Source organism: Arachis stenosperma, chromosome 4 (genome assembly GCF_014773155.1).
Source record: "Arachis stenosperma cultivar V10309 chromosome 4, arast.V10309.gnm1.PFL2, whole genome shotgun sequence".
Taxonomy (NCBI): domain Eukaryota; kingdom Viridiplantae; phylum Streptophyta; class Magnoliopsida; order Fabales; family Fabaceae; genus Arachis; species Arachis stenosperma.
Window position 1 is genome coordinate 72547968 of NC_080380.1, and position 14603 is coordinate 72562570.

The 14603-nt window shown below is 38.9% G+C and overlaps 1 non-coding gene across 1 annotated transcript; it reads left to right on the top strand.

Annotated features, from left to right (window-relative positions):
• Positions 1-1219: 1219 nt before the first annotated feature.
• LOC130978386 (small nucleolar RNA R71) lies at positions 1220-1327 on the top strand. Its single transcript, XR_009086032.1, has one exon. It is a non-coding gene; the product is annotated as a small nucleolar RNA R71 (small nucleolar RNA).
• The last annotated feature ends 13276 nt before the right edge of the window (positions 1328-14603 follow it).

The following is a 14603-nucleotide window of genomic DNA, read 5'->3' on the forward strand; positions in this document are numbered from 1 at the left end:
TTCTCCATTACAGAGAGGGGTATGAGGTTTACACTTGACCCTAAGTCACACAAGGCCTTCTTGAAGGTCATGGTGCCTATGGTGCAAGGTATAGAAACTTCCCAGGATCCTGCCTCTTTTGAGGTAATTTCTGCCTAGACAAGTCATCCAGTTCTTTGGTGAGCAAGGGAAGTTCATCTTCCCAAGTCTCATTTCCAAATAACTTGTCATTTAGCTTCATGATTGCTCCAAGGTATTTAGCAACTTGCTATTCAGTGACATACTCATCCTCTTCAGAGGAGGAATACTCATCAGAGCTCATGAAAGGCAGAAGTAAGTCCAATGGAATCTTTATGGTCTCATTTTGAGCCTCAGATTCCCATGGTTCCTCTTTGGGGAACTCAGAGGAGGTTGATGCATGCCCATTGAGGTCTTCCTCAGTGGCGTCCACCTCCTCTCTTTCCTCTCCATATTCGGCCATGGTTATGGCTTTGCACTCTCCTTTTGGATTTTCTTCTGTATTACTTGGGAGAGTACTAGGAGGGAGTTCAGTAACTTTCTTGCTCAGCTGTCCCACTTGTGCCTCCAAATTCCTAATGGAGGACCTTGTTTCAGTCATGAAACTTTGAGTGGTTTTGATTAGATCAGAGACCATGGTTGCTAAGTCAGAGAGGTTCTGCTTAGCATTCTCTGTCTGTTGCTGAGAAGATGATGGAAAAGGTTTCTTATTGCCAAGCCTGTTTCTTCCACCATTATTGTTGTTGAAACCTTGTTGAGGTCTCTCTTGATTCTTCCATGAGAAATTTGGGTGATTTCTCCATGAAGAATTGTAGGTGTTTCCATAAGGTTCTCCTAGGTAATTCACCTCTTCCATTGAAGGGTTCTCAGGATCATAGGCTTCTTCCTCAGATGAAGCTTCCTTAGTACTGCTTGGTGCATTTTGCATTCCAGACAGACTTTGAGAGATCAATTTGACTTGTTGAGTCAATATCTTGTTCTGAGCCAAAATGGCATTCAGAGTATCAATCTCAAGAACTCCTTTCTTCTGGCTTGTCCCATTGTTCACAGGATTTCTTTCAGAAGTGTACATGAATTGGTTATTTGCAACCATTTCAATGATCTCTTGAGCCTCTGTAGGCGTCTTCTTCAGATGAAGAGACCCTCCAGCAGAGCTATCCAAAGACATCTTGGATAGTTCAGAGAGACCATCATAGAAAATACCTATGATGCTCCATTCAGAAAGCATGTCTGAGGGACACTTTCTGATTAATTGTTTGTATCTTTCCCAAGCTTCATAGAGGGATTCTCCATCCTTCTGTCTGAAGGTTTGGACTTCCACTCTAAGCTTACTCCATCTTTGTGGTGGAAAGAACTTTGCCAAGAAGGCATTGACTAGCTTTTCCCAAGAGTCCAGGCTTTCTTTAGGTTGAGAGTCCAACCATATTCTAGCTCTGTCTCTTACAGCAAAAGGGAATAGCATCAGTCTATAGACCTCAGGGTCTACCCCATTAGTCTTGACTGTGTCACAGATTTGCAAGAACTCAGCTAAGAACTGATGAGGATCTTCTATTGGAAGTCCATGGAATTTGCAATTCTGTTGCATTAGAGAAACTAATTGAGGCTTAAGCTCAAAGTTTTTTGCTCTAATGGCAGGGATAGAGATGCTTCTCCCATAGAAGTTGGGAGTAGGTGCAGTAAAGTCACCCAGCACCTTCCTTGCATTGTTGGCATTGTTGTTGTTTTCGGCTGCCATGGGTTTTTCTTCCTTGAAGAATTCGGTCAGGTCCTCAACAGAGAGTTGAGTCTTAGCTTCTCTTAGCTTTCGCTTCAAGGTCCTTTCAGGTTCAGGGTCAGCTTCAACAAGAATGCCTTTGTCTTTGTTCCTGCTCATATGAAAGAGAAGAGAACAAGAAAATATGGAATCCTCTATGTCACAGTATAGAGATTCCTTGAGGTGTCAGAGGAAGAAGAGAAATAGAAGACAGAAGTAGAAAATTCGAACTTATCAAAGAAGATGGAGTTCGAATTTTGCATTAAGGGATAGTGTTAGTCCATAAACAGAAGGATGTGAGAAGAAGGGAAGTAATTTTCGAAAATTAAGTAAAAGATTTTGAAAATTTTTTTTAAAAACACTAATTTATTTTCGAAAATAAGAGTGGGAAAGAAATCAAGTGATTTTTGAAAAAGATTTTGAAATTAGAAGTTAAAAAGATTTGATTGAAAACTATTTTGAAAAAGATGTGATTAAGAAGATATGATTGGTTAAAAAAATGTGATTGAGAAAATATGATTTGAAAACAATTTTAAAAGATATGATTTGAAAACAATTTTAAAAAGATTTGATTTTAAAAATTAATGACTTGCCTAACAAGAAAAGATATGATTCAAACATAAAACCTTCCTCAAGGCAAAAAATGTTCAATCAAATCATTAATTGTTAGTAAGTATCTTTGAAAAAGGAAAGAAATTGATTTTGAAAACATTTGATTGAAAAGATATGATTTGAAAAAGATTTGATTTTGAAAAACTTTGAAAACTTGAAGAAAATTGATTTTGAAAACAAAATCTTCCCCTAGCACCATCCTGGCGTTAAACGCCCAAAATGTGCACATTCTGGCGTTTAACGCCCAAACTACTACCCTTTTGGGCGTTAAACGCCCAGCCAGGCACCCTGGCTGGCGTTTAAACGCCAGTCTGTCTTCTTCACTGGGCATTTTTGAATGCCCAACTTTTTCTGTGTGATTCCTCTGCAGTATGTTCTGAATCTTCAATTCTCTGTATTATTGACTTGAAAAGACACAAATTAAAAATATTTTTGGATTTTTAATAATAAGGAATAATCAAAATGCAACTAAAATCAAATAACAATGCATGCAAGACACCAAACTTAGCAGTTTGTATACTACTGACACTAACAGAATGAGAATGCATATGAGAAACAACAAAACACTCAAGTCAATAGAATTCAAAGATCAAAACAAGGAAATCATCAAAAACAACTTGAAGATTAATTAAGACACATGCATAAATTCGAAAAATGCAAGAAAAACAGAAACATGCAATTGACACCAAACTTAAGATGAGACTCTAGACTCAAACAAAAAATATTTTTGGTTTTTATGATTTTGTAATTTTTTTGGCTTTTTCGAAAATTAAGTGGAAAAGAAAATAAAGGTATCAAAATTCTTAATGAAAATTCCAGGAATCATGCAATGTTAGTCTAAAGCTTTAGTCTAAAGAAATTAGACATGGCCGGCTAAGCTTCAGCAGGACATTGCATTCAAGAGCTAAATTGATGAGGATCAATCAGCTTTGGTGATGATAAGAACATCACCTTGAAACACTAGAATTCATTCTTAAGAACTCTGAAGAAAAATACCTAATCTAAGCAACAAGATGAACCGTCAGTTGTCCATACACAAACAATCCCCGGCAACGGCGCCAAAAACATGGTGCACGAAATTGTGATCACTACTTTTCACAACTCTCATAATCCCTGGTCATGAACTCCAAAAACTTGGTGGTTCAATTCCATGGCATTACACAACTTCGCACAACTAACCAGCAAGTGCACTGGGTCGTCCAAGTAATACCTTACGTGAGTAAGGGTCGATCCCACGGAGATTGTTAGCATTGAAGCAAGCTATGGTCATCTTGTAAATCTTAGTCAGGCAAACTCAAATGTATATGATGATGAACGAAAATAATATAAAAGATAAAGATAGAGATACTTATGTATATCATTGGTGTGAGAGCTTCAGACAAGCGTATGAAGATGCCTTCCCTTCCGTCTCTCTGCTTTCCTACTGCCTTCATCCAATCCTTCTTACTCCTTTCCATGGCAAGCTCGTGTAGGGTTTCACCGTTGTCAATGGCTACCTCCCATCCTCGCAGTGAAAGCTAATGCACGCACTCTGTCACAGTACTGCCAATCACCGGTTTGGTTCCCTCCCCTACCGGAATAGAATCCCTCTTTTGCGTCTGTCACTAACGCCCAGTAGGTTACAGGTTTGAAGCACGTCACAGTCATTCAGTCATTGAATCCTACTCAGAATACCACAGACAAGGTTTAGACCTTCCGGATTCTCTTGAATGCCGCCATCAGGTCCTGCCTATACCACGAAGATTCCGATTAAAGAATCCAAGAGATATTCACTAAGCCTCAGATGCTTGTAGAACAAGAGTGGTTGTCAGTCACTTTGTTCATGGGTGAGAATGGTGATGGGCGTCAATCATCACCTTCATCAAGTTGAAGAACAAGTGATATCTTGGACAAAGAACAAGCGGAATTGAATAGAAGAACAATAGTAATTGCATTAATACTCGAGGTACAGCAGAGCTCCACACCTTAATCTATGGTGTGTAGAAACTCCACCGTTGAAAATACATAAGAACAAGAGTGATCATTGGTTTCGGCCCCAGAGAGGGAACCAGAAGAACCAAGATGAAAATACAATAGTAAAAGGTCCTACTTATAGAAAACTAGTAGCCTAAGGTGTACAAAGATGAGTAAATGACATAAAAATCCACTTCCGGGCCCACTTGGTGTGTGCTTGGGCTGAGCAATGAAGCATTTTCGTGTAGAGACTCTTCTTGGAGTTAAACGCCAGCTTTTAATCCAGTTTGGGCGTTTAACTCCCATTTAGGTGCCAGTTCCGGCGTTTAACGCTGGAATTTCTGTAGGTGAGTTTGAACGCCGGTTTGGGCCATCAAATCTTGGGCAAAGTATGGACTATTATATATTGCTGGAAAGCCCAGGATGTCTACTTTCCAACGCCGTTGAGAGCGCGCCAATTGGGCTTCTGTAGCTCCAGAAAATCCACTTCGAGTGAAGGGAGGTCAGAATCCAACACCATCTGCAGTCCTTTTGAGTCTCTGGATCAGATTTTTGCTCAGATCCCTCAATTTCAGCCAGAAAATACCTGAAATCACAGAAAAACACACAAACTCATAGTAAAGTCCAGAAAAGTGAATTTTAACTAAAAACTAATAAAAATATAATAAAAACTCAACTAAAACTACCAAAAACATACTAAAAACAATGCCAAAAAGCGTACAAATTATCCGCTCATCAGTATGTAACCATGCCTTAAAGCTATGGATAAATTCCATTAATCCTTCACCTCTCTTAAAAGAAAAATGTTTTAATTCAAAAGAACAAGAAGTACATGAATTTCGAATTTATCCTTGAATTTAATTTAATTATATTGATGTGGTGACAATACTTTTTGTTTTCTGAATGAGTGCTTGAACAGTGCATATGTCTTTTGATCTTGTTGTTTATGAATGTTAAAATTATTGGCTCTTGAAAGAATGATGAACAAAGAGAAATGTTATTGATGATCTGAAAAATCATGAAATTGATTCTTGAAGCAAAAAAAAGCAGTGAAAAAGAAGAAGCATTCGAAAAAAAAAGGGGGGAGCTAAAAAGAGTATATAGAAAAAGAAGGAGCAGTAGAAAAAGCCAATAGCCCTTAAAACCAAAAGGCAAGGGTAAAAAGGATCCAAGGCTTTGAGCATCAATGGATAGGAGGGCCCAAGGAAATTAAATCCAGGCCTAAGCGGCTAAATCAAGCTGTCCCTAACCATGTGCTTGTGTCATGAAGGTCCAAGTGAAAAGCTTGAGACTGAGTGGTTAAAGTCGTGATCCAAGGCAAAAGAGTGTGCTTAAGAGCTCTGGACACCACTAACTGGGGACTTTAGCAAAGCTAAGTCACAATCTGAAAAGGTTCACCCAGTTATGTGTCTGTGGCATTTGTGTATCCGGTGGTAATACTGGAAAACAAAATGCTTAGGGCCACGGCCAAGACTCATAAGTAGCTGTGTTCAAGAATCAACATGCTTAACTAGGAAAGTCAATAACACTATCCGAAATTCTAAGTTCCTAGAGAAGCCAATCATTCAAAACTTCAAAGGAAAAAGTGAGATGCCAAAACTGTTCAGAAGCAAAAAGCTACAAGTCCTGCTCATCTAATTATAATTAATATTCATTGATATTCTGGAATTTATAGTATATTCTCTTCTTTTTATCCTAATTGATTTTCAGTTGCTTGGGGACAAGCAACAATTTAAGTTTGGTGTTGTGATGAGCGGATAATTTATACGCTTTTTGGCATTGTTTTTAAGTAGTTTTTAGTAAGTTCAAGCTACTTTTTAGGGATGTTTTCATTAGTTTTTATGTTAAATTCACATTTCTGGACTTTACTATGAGTTTGTGTGTTTTTCTATGATTTCAGGTAAATTCTGGCTGAAATTGAGGGACTTGAGCAAAACTCTGAAAAAGGCTAACAAAAGGACTGCTGATGCTGTTGGAATCTGACCTCCCTGCATTTGAAATGGATTTTCTGGAGCTACAGAACTCCAATTGGCAAGTTCTCAACGGCGTTGGAAAGTAGACATCCAGGGCTTTCCAGCAATATATAATAGTTCATACTTTATTCGGAAATTGACGACGTAACTTGGCGTTGAACGCCAAGTTCATGCTGCTGTCTGGAGTTAAACGCCAGAAAAACGTCATGATCCGGAGTTGAACGCCCAAAACACGTCATAACTCGGAGTTCAACTCCAAGAGAAGCCTCAGCTCGTGGATCGATCAAGCTCAGCCCAAACATACACCAAGTGGGCCCCGGAAGTGGATTTATGCATCAATTACTTACTCATGTAAACCCTAGGAGCTAGTTTATTATAAATAGAACATTTAACTAATGTATTTGACATCTTGGGACGCATAGTTCTCAGATCATGGGGGCTGGCCATTCGGCCATGCCTGAACCTTTTACTTATGTATTTTCAACGGTGGAGTTTCTGCACACCATAGATTAAGGGTGTGGAGCTCTGCTGTACCTCAAGTATTAATGCAGTTCTATTTTCTTTTATTCAATTCTCTTTTATTCTTATTCCAAGATATTCATTCGCACCCAAGAACATGATGAATGTGATGATTAGATAACCCTCATTATCATTCTCACTTATGAACGCAGGTGATTGACAACCACTTCCGTTCTACATGCAACCGAGCTTGAATGTGTATCTCTTAGATTCCCCAACAGAATCTTCGTGGTATAAGCTAGATAGATGGCGGCATTTATGAGGATCCGGAAAGTCTCACCTTGTTTGTGGTATTCCGAGTAGGATCCTGGGAATCTGGAAAGTCTAACCTTGTCTGTGGTATTCCGAGTAGGATTCCGGTAATGAATGACTGTGACGTGCTTCAGACTCACAAGTGCTGGGCGTTAGTGACAGACGCAAAAGAATCAAGGGATTCTATTCCAGTAGGAGCGGGAACCAACCAGTGATTAGCCGTGCTGTGACAGAGTGCGTGAGCATAGTTTTCACTGCGAGGATGGGATGTAGCCATCAACCATGGGTGATGCCTCCAGACGATTAGCCATGCGAGTGACAGCCGCAGAGGACCATTTTCCCGAGAGGATTGAAAGTAGCCACCGCTGATGGTGAACCCCTATACACAGCTTGCCATGGAAAGGAGTAAGAAAGATTGAGTTGAAGCAGAAGGAAAGCAGGCGTCCTTGAGCCATGCAGCATCTCCATACGCTTATCTGAAATTCCCACCAATGAATCTGCATAAGTATTCTATCCCTTTTATTATTTCCTTTTATTATTAATTTTCGAAACCATAAATCAATATTTAATCTGCCTGACTGAGATTTACAAGGTGACCATAGCTTGCTTCAAACCAACAATCTCTGTGGGATCGACCCTTACTCACGTAAGGTTTATTACTTGGACGACCCAGTACACTTGCTGGTTAGTTGAACGGAGTTGTGGATTCAACCAGTGCCATAATAATGATGCCTCTCAAAATAGTTAGAACATTGATCACAAATGATCCATGGTTCCCTCGTGCCAATTTCTTAAATTCCATAATTTTACAAGGAGTGCAACTTAAAGAATAAAGGATCACAATTTCGTCCACCACTAACCTATATGATGCTAATGCTACAAACAATTGCTCCCCCCTTACCCAAGCTTGAATTCTGCATGAAATAGCTTCAGAAATAAGTTGGGTTGGGCCCAAAGTGCTTCAGAAATTGCTGGGGGCGATTTCACTTTAGTGGGCCACGAGCAGCATCGGCGTGCATGCGTACATGGAAAATTTTATATCATTTCGAAGCCCCAGATGTTAGCTTTTCAACGCAACTAGAACCGCCTCATTTGGACCCCTGTAGCTCAAGTTTTGGTGGATTGAGTGCGAAGAGGTCAGGCTTGACAGCTTTACGGTTCCTTCATTTCTTCATGAGTTCTCCCACTTGCATGCTTTTCTCCTCACTTCTTCCATCCAATACTTGCCTTATGAACCTGAAATCACTCAACAAATATATCAAGGCATCGAATGGAATTAAAGTAAATTAAATTTAGCTATTTTAGGGCCTAAAAAGCATGTTTTCACATTTAAGTACAAATCTAGGGAGAGTTACAAAACCATGCTATTTCATTGAATAAATGTGAGAAAAGGTGATAAAATCCTCCAAAATAAGCACAAGATAAACCACAAAATTGGGTTTTATCAAATCTCCCCACACTTAAACCAAGCATGTCCTCATGCTAAGAATAAAGAAGGACAAGAAAAGGTTTGAACATTTATTCAATGCAAAGAAACTATATGCACCTATCTATATGAATGCAACTAAATGCAAGGTGATTCTACCTACTCGGTCAAAAGTAAATCAATCTCCAAGAGCATGTATGAACAAGTTGGGCTAAGATCATATGATGATTCATGAATCCTACCAATTTGATTATCAAAATGACGTTCAATTAGACTTGCAAGAAGAAAGCTCATGAAAGCCGGGAACAAGGAATTGAGCATCGAACCCTCTTCGGAAGTGTATCCGCTCTAGTCGCTCAAGTGTATAGGGTCGATTCACTCAGTTTTCTTCTACTCATGCTTTCCAGGATTTGTTTTTCATCTAACAATCAACAATTATTCAATGCATGCATACATTCATCATGAGGACTTATTCACAGGTTGTAATGGGGCTAGGGTAAAGGTAGGATGCATATAGTCAAGTGAGCTTGAAATTTGTATCTTTGATTAGCCTAAGCTCTTCACTAAACACATATAACAACCTATACAATTCTAATGCACAACCTAGCTACCCATGATTCCCACTTTTTCATATACTCATGCATTCCCTTTAATTAACATTTCATATGCATTGAGTTTTATTGAACTTTACTTTAGGGCATTTTTGTCCCCTTTTTATTTCTTTTTCTCTTTTTTTCTTTTTCTATATATTATATATATATATATATATATTTTTTTTTTCTTTATCATTTTTTTCTATATACATTTTTTTAAAGTATATACAATTATATCAATGCATATGGTTTTACATATAGTGCATGAATATGTACCCAATTCCTAATATTTTTAACAAAAATAAAAATCACACTTTTACCTCAACCAATGTCCCAAGTTTTCCATACCCAAATGATACACACCCTCACTAGCCTAAGCTAATCAAAGATCCAAATTAAGGGATATTTATTGTTTTTCACTTAGGGGTAGTAATGCGCTAACATTAAGAACAAAAGGGATAAAATAGGGTCAAAATTGGCTAACAATGGTTGATGAAAGGTAGGCTATTTGGGTAAGTGAGCTAAATGAAATGATGGCCTCAATCATATAAATGCATGTATACATAGAATAATGGACATAAAGAATAAAACAAATCAAAGATTACAATCATAGAAAGAGAACAATGCACACAAGAATGAAAAATAAGTGGTTATAAGATGTAACCACACAATTGGGCTCAAAACTCTCATGCTTGTGTTCTTAGCTCAAAAACCATGTTCCAAAATAAATTCTTCAAGCAAGTTCACACAAATTTTTTTTTTCAAATTGGTAGGGTGCCCTAAAATAATTTTTCTTGGAAAAGAAATCATCACCCTAATCAAGTAGTCCTAACAGAAAAAGAATTGCTAAAATATGTACAAATTCTAACTAACATGCAACCTATCATGCAATGCAACAACTAACTGACAAAGAAATTTGGAATTGGTGTTGAAAGAAAGAAATTATTACCCGTGGAGATCGGTCGGACGACCTCCCCATTAATTTGATACAAGGATTTATACCGGTTCGGAATTTCACAAAATATTTCCGTTGTTGGTATAGTCCAAACCGATAGTCAATCCTCACATCAAATAGGGTAACAGCACTAATCAAGCTTGGTGGGACAATTATCAACAAGGGGGTAGGGACAATGGAGGCAACCAAAGATGGAACACCAACACTCAACAAAACCGATACTCACAAAACCCTCCAAACCAACAACCAAACCAAGGAAGGAACTATCAAACCTACATACCACCTCATAGACAACTACCTCAACCCAACCAATCCCAAGCACCACAAATCACATACCCTTCCACATCTCCAAATCAAGATGACATACTCCGGTCCATACTCTAAGGACAACAAGAACTCCAAAACACACTCAACTCAAGTCTCAATGGCCTTAATTCCACCCTCCAAGCTCTCATTGCTCACATGGAGCCACCTTCTACTTCCACTCCTCAAGCCTCAAATCCTAGTGCCATACCCTCACAACCTCTCCCCAACCCCAAGGGTGGCATCAACGTCGTAACCTTGAGGTCCGGAACTTAATTGAAAGAGAGGGATTCAAAGGCACCTAGCCTAATGATAATTGCTCAAGAAGAAGATGGAGTTGAGATAGAAGAGATAGAAGAGGAGGAGGGAGCTCATGTGGTAATTGAAGATGAAGACCCTCAACCAAGGAGTGAAGTCCCTAGGAAGGAGCAAGTATTAGAGGAAACGGTTTAACCAATCCCGTTTCCGACATTGGCAAGAAAAGCTAAGAAGCGTATGGAGCTTGATCCAAAAATGGTAGAAATGTTCAAGAAAGTGGAGGTAACTGGTGCGCGGAAATCGTGACGGTTCATCTTCTTGGGAACAGCGCTGAAAACTCAATATGCGCGTTTATAATTTTAATTCTTTGTCACAACTTTGCACAACTAACCAGCAAGTGCACTGGGTCATCCAAGTAATAAACCTTACGTGAGTAAGGGTCGATCCCACGGAGATTGTTGGTATGAAGCAAGCTATGGTCATCTTGTAAATCTCAGTCAGGCGGATTCAAATGTTTATGGTCAATTGATGATTAAAATAGAAATAAAACATAAAGTAAAGATAGAGGTACTTATGTAATTCAATGGTGAGAATTTCAGATAAGCGTATGGAGATGATTTATCCCTTCTGTCTCTCTGCTTTCCTACTGTCTTCATCCAATCCTTCTTAATCCTTTCTATGACAAGCTGTATGTTGGGCATCACCATTGTCAATGGATACATCCCGTCCTCTCAGTGAAAATGGTCCAAATTATCTGTCACAGCACGGCTAATCATCTGTTGGTTCTCGATCATACTGGAATAGGATTCAGTAATCCTTTTGCGTCTGTTACTACGCCCAGCACTCGCGAGTTTGAAGCTCGTCACAGCCATCCCTTCCCAGATCCTACTCAGAATACCACAGATAAGGTTTAGACTTTCCGAATCTCGGGAATGGCCACCAATAATTCTAGCTTATACCACGAAGATTCTGGTTAAGGAATCCAAGAGATACACATTCAAGCCTTGTTTGCATGTAGAACGGAAGTGGTTGTCAGGCACGCGTTTATAAGTGAGAATGATGATGAGCGTCACATAATCATCACATTCATCAAGTTCTTGTGTGCGAATGAATATCTTAGAACAAGAAAAAGCTGAATTGAATGGAAAATAGTAGTAGTTGCATTAATACTCGAGGTACAGCAGAGCTCCACACCTTAATCTATGGTGTGTAGAAACTCCACCGTTGAAAATACATAAGAACAAGGTCTAGGCATGGCCGTGAGGCCAGCCTCCTAAACGTGATCAATAGGATCCAAAGATAAACTAAGAATGCATAAGATGGATCCAAAGATCTCTAATACAATAGTAAAAGGTCCTATTTATATCAGACAAGTTACTAGGGTTACAGAAATAAGTAAATGATGCAGAAATCCACTTTTGGGGCCCACTTGGTGTGTGCTTGGGCTGAGCTTTGAGCTTTAAACATGTAGAGACTTTTCTTGGAGTTAAACGCCAGCTTTGTTGCCAGTTTGGGCGTTTAACTCTGCTTTGCAACCTATTTCTGGCGTTTGACTCCAGAATTGGGCAGAGAGCTGGCGTTGAACGCCAGTTTGCGTCGTCTAAACTTTGGCAAATCATGGACTATTATATATTGATGGAAAGACCTATATGTCTACTTTCCAACGCAATTGAGAGCGCGCCATTTAGACTCTTGTAGCTCCAGAAAATTCATTTCGAGTGCAGAGAGGTCAGAATCCAACAGCATCTGCAGTCCTTTGTTAGCCTCTGAATCAGATTTTTGCTCAGGTCCCTCAATTTCAGCCAGAAATTACCTGAAATCATAGAAAAATACACAAACTCATAGTAAAGTCCAGAAATGTGATTTTTAATTAAAAACTAATAAAAATATAATAAAAATAACTAAAACATACTAAAAACATACTAAAAATAATGCCAAAAAGCGTATAAATTATCCGCTCATCACAATGCCAAACTTAAATTGTTGCTTGTCCCCAAGCAACTGGAAATCAAATAGGATAAAAAGAAGAGAATATACTATGAACTCCAAACTATCAATGAAACTTAGCTCCAATCAGATAAGTGGGACTAGTAGCTTTTTGCCTCTTGAATAGTTTTGGCATCTCACTTTATCCTTTGAAGTTCAGAATGGTTGGCTTCTATAGGAACTTAGAATTCAGATATTGTTATTGATTCTCCTAGTTCAGTATGTTGATTCTTGAACACAGCTACTTCATGAGTCTTGGCCGTGGCCCAAAGCACTCTGTTTTCCAGTATTACCACCGGATACATACATGCCACAAACACATAATTGGGTGAACCTTTTTAGATTGTGACTCAGCTTTGCTAGAGTCCCCAATTAGAGGTGTCCAGGGTTCTTAAGCACACTCTTTTTGCTTTGGATCACGACTTTAACCGCTCAGTCTCAAGCTTTTCACTTGACACCTTCACGCCACAAGCACATGGTTGGGGACAGCTTAGTTTAGCTGCTTAGGCCATGATTTTATTCCTTTAGGCCCTCCTATCCACTGATGCTCAAAGCATTGGATCCTTTTTATTACCCTTGCCTTTTGGTTTTAAGGGCTACTGGCTTTTTCTGCTTGCTTTTTTTCTTTTTCTCTCACTTTTTTTTCGCATATATAATTTTTTCTGCAAGCTTTGTTCTTCACTGCTTTTTCTTGCTTCAAGAATCAATCTTATGATTTTTCAGATCATCAAATAACATTTTTCCTTTTTCATCATTCTTCAAGAGCCAACATGTTTAACATTCATAAACAACAAATTCAAAAGACATATGCACTGTTCAAGCATTCATTCAGAAAACAAAAAGTATTGTCACCACATCAAAATAATTAAACTAATTTCAAGGATGAATTCGAAATCATGTACTTCTTGTTCTTTTGTAATTAAAACATTTTTCATTTAAGAAAGGTGATGGATTCATAGGACATTCATAACTTTAAGACATAGTTACTAGACACTAGTGATCATGTAGTAAAGACACAAACATAAATAAAGCATAAAGCTAAAAAAAACAAAAAACAGGAAAATAAGAACAAGGAAATTAAGGAAGGAGTCCACCTTAGTAAGGGTGGCGTCTTCCTCTTCTTGAAGATCCAATGGTGCTCTTGAGCTCCTCTATGTCTCTTCCTTGCCTTTGTTGCTCCTCCCTCATAGCTTTTTGATCTTTGATCTTCTCTAATCTCATGGAGGATGATGGAGTGCTCTTGGTGCTCCATTCTTAGTTGTTCTATGTTGAAACTTGATTCTCCTAGGGAGGTGTTGATTTGCTCCCAATAGTTTTGTGGAGGGAAGTGCATCCCTTGAGGCATCTCAGGGATTTCTTGATGATGAGCTTCGTCATGCGTCTCTTGAACTCCATGAATAGGCTCTCTTGTTATATTTTTTGAGTAATTTCAGGTTCATAAGGCAAGTATTGGATGGAAGAAGTGAGGAGAAAACCATGCAAAATGGGAGAACTCATGAAGAAATGAAGGAACCGTAAAGCTGTCAAGCCCGACCTCTTTGCACTCAAATGACCATAACTTGAGCTACAAGGGTCCAAATGAGGTGGTTTCAGTTGCGTTGGAAAGATAACATCTGGGGCATCGAAATGATATAAACTTTGCTATATGTTGCTTCGCGTTCAGGGGCGCGCACGCGCACTTTGCGCGCGTGCACCGATTCAACCCGTGGGTCCACTTTAATGAAATCGCCCCCAGCAATTTTGCAGCTCATTTTGGGCCCAATCCAACCCATTTCTGATGCTATTTGGTGCATGAAATTGTGATCACTACAACTCAAATAATCCAAAAACTTGGTGTTCAACACCATGGCATAAACACAACTTCGCACAACTAACCAGCAAGTGTACTGGGTCGTCCAAGTAATAAACCTTACGCGAGTAAGGGTCGATCCCACAGAGATTGTTGGTATGAAGCAAGCTATGGTCACCTTGTAAATCTTAGTCAGGCAAACTCAAATGGGTAAGGGTGATATACGAATAAACA